Genomic DNA, 6,000 nt, shown 5'->3' on the forward strand with positions numbered 1-6,000 from the left:
TGCAGGATTTGAGTCCCTTCAGTCCCTTGAGTCCATAGTGTGTTACTGGTGGTAGCCTTTGTTTCTTTGGTCCCAGCTCTCTGCATATCCTTCACTAGATCCCCTGGGTGGTTCTGGAAATTTTGCTCACCTTTCTTGTGATCATATTGACCCCATAGGGTGAGATCTTGTGTGGATCGCCAGATTGAGGGAGATTATCAGTTGTCTTGTATGTCTTCCATTTTCTAATAATTGCTCCCACAGTAGATTTCTTCACAAAGCCTGGTGCAGCCTGGTGCAGGTCTACAGTTTGTTTCTAGTGTCCTTAGACAGCTCTTTTGTCTTGGCCGTAGTGGAGTTTGGAGTCTGACTGTCAGGAAATAACCCTCAGGATTCAAGTGCAAGTACTAATCCTTTATTTAAAGGAATAATAGAAAAACAGGCTTAATTTTGGATACATGAAATACTGGATTAATTCTCCTGTACGCTGGAGGAAGTTTAGGATCTTAGTGACGGTGAATTGGCCAATAAATTTAGGAGCCAGTTATTTACAGACAGTGCAGAGAGAAATGTTCAGAGTAGAAAGCCAAACTTTTTGTCCAACAACGTATTCAGGAGATCTTGACTGGTGACAATCGGCCTAAGCCTTTGTGTGCTCCCGCACCTGGAGGAGAGCCGTTCTAGCCTTCCTCCAGGTGTGACAACACCTCTTGAGGTAAGGCGTGGACGGAGGGGACAGTGACTTTGGATTCCAAGCTTGGAAAAACAGGTGGCTGGTAACCTATACTACCCTCAAAAGGAGTAAGGCCCATTGACGATACTGGTATTGAGTTATGCGCGTACTCAACCCAAGAGAGCTGCTGGCTCCAGGAGGAAGATTTCTGAGAAACCAAACATCGCAACACTCGCTGTCTCCCTGGCAGAGGGTAATTTGGGCGGGGGAATAAAATGAGTGGTCCACCATGGTTAAAACCACTGTGTTGCCCTGGAAGGTTGGGAGGGCAGTAATAAAATCTAGCACAATATGGGACCAGGGTCTAAAAGGGACAGACAGGGGCTGAAGGAGTCCCGCTGGGGGTCAATTGGAAGTATTACCAACAGCACAAACAGAGCAGGCCAAAACAAAACCGCAAATGTCTCAAGCCATAGAAGGCCACAAAACTGTTGTTTGACCAAAAACCTGGTGCGATTAACCCCTAGATGACAAGCAAGCTAGCTGGCTAGCTGGCTTTAGTTGTGAATAAAACGCAGGTAGAAATTGGCAAACCCTAGGAACCTCTGCAGGGCCTTGTGGGAATCCAGGACTGGCCATTCTACCACAGCCTGAATCTTATCGGGATCCTTGTGCACTCCCTCGGACGACACGATAACCCCAAAGAACGGGACAGACTGTGCATGGGACATGCATTTCTCCGCCTTGACAAAAAGCCCATTCTCTAACAGCCTCTAAAGCACTTGTCTGACATGCTGAATATGTTCCTGGAGAGAAGAAGAAAAAATCAATATGTCGTCCAGGTAAACATATATAAACTGATCGACCATGTCTCTCAGCATGTCATTGACAAGTGGTTGGAAGACCTCGGGGGCATTGGACAGCCCAAAAGGCATGACCAGGTATTCAAAGTTCCCCCTGGGGGTATTAAAAGCAGTCTTCCATTCATCCCCCTCTCTGATGCGGACCAAATGATAAGCGTTGCGGAGATCTAACTTCATTAAAAAAGGAAGCTCCCTGCATCCGCTCGAAAGCTGAAGACATCAGTGGCAAAGAATAGGTATTATTTGCCGTGATGTTATTCAGCCCCCGATAGTCAATGCAAGCCCGCAGAGAAGAACCTCACACCCGCTGGAGAAGAGGAAGGGCAGATGATCTGCTAAAGAATCAGAAATATATTTCTCCATGACCTCCCTTTCCGGAGCAGAAAGCGAGTATAATCTGCCCTTAGGCAGTCATAGGGACGATGCGGAGGAAGAGAAGCAGCCCAAGACTTACTGAACACCTCTTTCAGGTCCAGCTACTTCTCGGGCACGTTTGACAGGTCCATGGACTCCTCCTGAAAAACAAAACACAACACAAAGAACAAGCAGACACTAAACAGGACACATGACAAAAACTGCTCCAAGCTCGAACAGTGTTATGTTGCCAGTCTAGTTGGGGATTATGACAGGACAACCACGGATGACCCAACACCACCGAAACCTGTGGATAATCAATTAAATACAGTCTGATCTCCTATGTGTGGTTACCAGAAGTCACAAACTTGATGGGCACCGTACACCAAGTGACCGAAGGCATGTCCTGGCCATTCAACGCCTGAAACAAAATGGGTCTGGGACACTCAACCATCAGAATGTTCAACTGTGCGGCCTTGGCTCCCCTCTCCTCCTGAGTCCACTAACGCCTGGCAGGCATGGGAAAAGGTGGCTCATTGTAGTCTGACCAGGAGGAGAGTAGTAGATGAGGATTTCTCGAAGGAAACACCACCGGTCAATAACCTCAAATCTACTGACGGGCTCTGGCTTCGACCGGACAGTTGGTTGCAAAGTGTCCACTCGCACCATAGTAAAGACATAGTCTGTTGTTCCGATGATGATCCTTCTCCTCCCAGGTCACCCACCTGCATGGGTTCAGGATCTTGAAGTGGACTGACCATGTCTGGCAAACTCGTTGGCGAACTTGACCTCCGAGTAGGAATGAACCCACCTCTGCTGATCACGACGCTGCAGACGGCTGTCTATTCTGATCAGCAACTCAATCAGTCCTTCCAGACCTGTGGGCAAATTCAGCCCAGCAATCTCCTGCTGGACATGGTCAGCCAACCCATGCAGGAAATGGTCCTACTGTGCCTCCTTGTTCCAGTCTGTCACGGCTGCGAGAGTGCAGAAGTCTATGGAATAGTCAGTAACTGACCGATCCCCTTGTTGAAACTCCGTCAGCTTTCTAGCTGCTTCACGGCCAGAAACCGGTTGATCAAAAACTCTGAATTCTTCAGTGAATAACTGGAATGTGGCACAGCATGGAAGTTGGCTTTCCCACACTGCTGTTCCTCACAATGCAACACGTCCTGACAGAAGCATGATCATCAAAGCCACCTTAGACTGCTCAGTAGGAAATGATGTGGGCTGAAGAATAAAGAACAAGGAGCATTTAGTCACAAAAACTCTGCATAAATGTGGCTCACCAGCATAATGCCCTGGAGGAGGAAGACGAGGTTCAGTGCGATGATCTGGTTGGCAGATGGCAGAGTTGGGACAGTGGGCGCTCTGTTGATGCCAGCCTGCACTGCACGACCCGTTGCTAACAACTGTTCCTCCTGTTGATCCATACGAAGATTGTTACTGCCAATAACATTTCTCCATTTACCATCTTGGTCGGATCGTTATGTCAGGAAATAACTCTCAGGATTCAAGTGTAAAAACCAATCCTTTATTTAAAGGAATAATAGAGAACGTTCACAATGGGAAACACAGAAGATGATGTGCATGCGGTCCTTGGCAGCACAGGGACTACAATGGGCAGATCTTGAAACGTGATTCAAGAGAGAACTCCACGACAATATACACTTCCTCTTTGGCAGAAAACTGGAGTCCACAGCAGACAAACATCCAGTTCAAGACAACAGGAACTCAGGAAACAGAGGGCAAAAACTACAAAGGGCAGAGCTTGAGCACCACAGGACAAAAAGAACAATCCGACAAATAGCGAACAAACACACAATAAATACACACGCTGACAAGTCACAGCTGCAGCTGATCTCTAATCAGCGATCGTAGTTGCGCAGCAACACGCATGACAACCAATGACACACATACATATACACACACACACACACACAACATATCAGAACAGCTTCCACAGACCTGAAAAATGTGACATCAGCTGTGTCTCATTTCGTTAAATTTTGAAGGCTACATCCTTCGGAGGACACATCCTGTGTAGGATGCAGTATATGGAGTGTCCTCAATCAGAATTAAACGAGACGTCCTTTGTAGGACACACAGACAGGAAGTATCTTGTTGCTATGCCAACAAGTTCAGCCTCGTTGCGCTCTCACGCCAGTTATATGAATGAAAATTATTTATAACTTGAAAATGACTATGAAATGTTTCTTGTCTTGACAGCAATGTACTGTTCTAAACGTTTAAAATGCACTAAACAATTGTAATCATGTTTACCACAACTATCTGTTTGAGGTAATAAAGCTTAAAAAAACAACAAAAAACCTTGAACTACTTAATTTAAGCACCACGCCTACGCTTGCATGTATATCTGGCGGTGGTGCCGTTTTTTCATATAATATTTAAAAAAATGACGGTTGTTGACGGAGACGCAAAGAATTGTGGGTTATCTCCAGCCATGAAGGATACACCTCATGCACACTCCGAATTCCTGTGAAAGAAGGACACATTCGAAGGTCGCATTTGAGCCCCTTTCACACTCCGATTCCGGCAAATACATGGATAATGCGACCCGGCATTTGTTCCCGGGCCGCTAGATTTGGTCCATTCACACTGCCAGCGAAATACCGTAATATGTGCGCTTTCACTCACAACCCGTAACGGTCCCGGATCGAGTTGACACGTGACATCCGGATGTGACGTATAATGGCGAGCGATCTCAGCTTCAGCGCGGATAGGAGCTCTGTGGTCTCGACTTGTGTCCTGTGTGCGCACATTTCTGCTTGTTTAATTTTAGTTTCTTTTGTATACGAATACTCTCTGCGTTTAAAACACCGACTAGCTCTTCTGGCACTGCAGGGTTGTATTATTGAACAAACTCTAGGAGTCGCACAATAACTACGTACACGTTGCGGCATTAGTTTTGGCTTTTGTTTACACAGCGCTCGTCCCGGATCGAACCCCGCAATGTTCCTAGGTCCCCGACCCGGGTTCAATTCGGTAATCAATTCTGGGACGTGGTTGCTTTCACACAGAAGGCGACCCAGCAATGTTCCGGGAATATTGCGGGTCCGACGTGCAGTGTGAAAGGGGCTTTGGAGTGTCCTACTCACTTTTTTTAAATGAGACGGACTTATGACGTATGCACCCTTCAAATGCGACCTCCGGAGGACGCAGCCTTCCGAAATGAGACACAGCTACTGACTGTTTGAGGTTGTGGACAGGTGTGTTTTATACTGATAATGAGTTCAATCAGGTGCCATTAATACAGCTAACGAGTGGACGACAGAGGAGCCTCTTAAAGAAGAAGTTACAGGTCTGTGAGAGCCAGAAATCTTGCTTTTCTTGTAGGTGACCAAATACTTATTTTCCACCATAATTTGCAAATTAATTTGTTAAAAATTAGACACTGTTATTTGCTGGATTTTTTTTCTCATTCTGTCTCTCATAGTTGAAGTGTACCTACACTGTAAAAAAAAAAAATAGGTCTCCAACTGAAAATTTTCTAGTGACTGATCACATCTACATTTTTCCGTTGGCTGAAATTAAAGTAAATGAAAATAAAACAATTAAATTGCATCAATTCACAGAATTTTAATTTGGCCAACTGAAAAACTTAGATGTGATCAGTCACTAGAAAATGTTCAATTGGAGAAATTGTTTTTACAGTCTATGAGGAAAATGACAGGCCTCTCTCATATTTTTAATTTTGAGAGCACAATTGGTGGTTGACTAAATACTTTTTTGCCCCACTGTATAAGCATTAAATTGATATGTGAGCTATTTTTTGTTTTATTTTTATGTAGCAATATAAAAGTATTTACTATTTCAAATAAATGCTTTTCTTTTGAACATTTTATTCATCAACGAATTCTGAAGATAAATATTAGAGTTTCACAAAAAATTTAATCAGCATAACTGTTTTCACCATTGTTATAAGTAATGTTTCTTGAGCAGCAAATTAACATATTATAATGATTTGACACAGGAGACTGAAGTAAGGATGCTGAGAATTCAGGTTTGCATCACTGGAATAAATTGCTGTTTAAAATGAGAATATTTCAACTTATTTTCAGTTGCAATAATACATTTTTATTTTCAATGCAGCCTTCGTGAGCATAGTAG

This window comes from Pseudorasbora parva, chromosome 2 (genome assembly GCF_024679245.1).
Source record: "Pseudorasbora parva isolate DD20220531a chromosome 2, ASM2467924v1, whole genome shotgun sequence".
Lineage (NCBI taxonomy): Eukaryota > Metazoa > Chordata > Actinopteri > Cypriniformes > Gobionidae > Pseudorasbora > Pseudorasbora parva.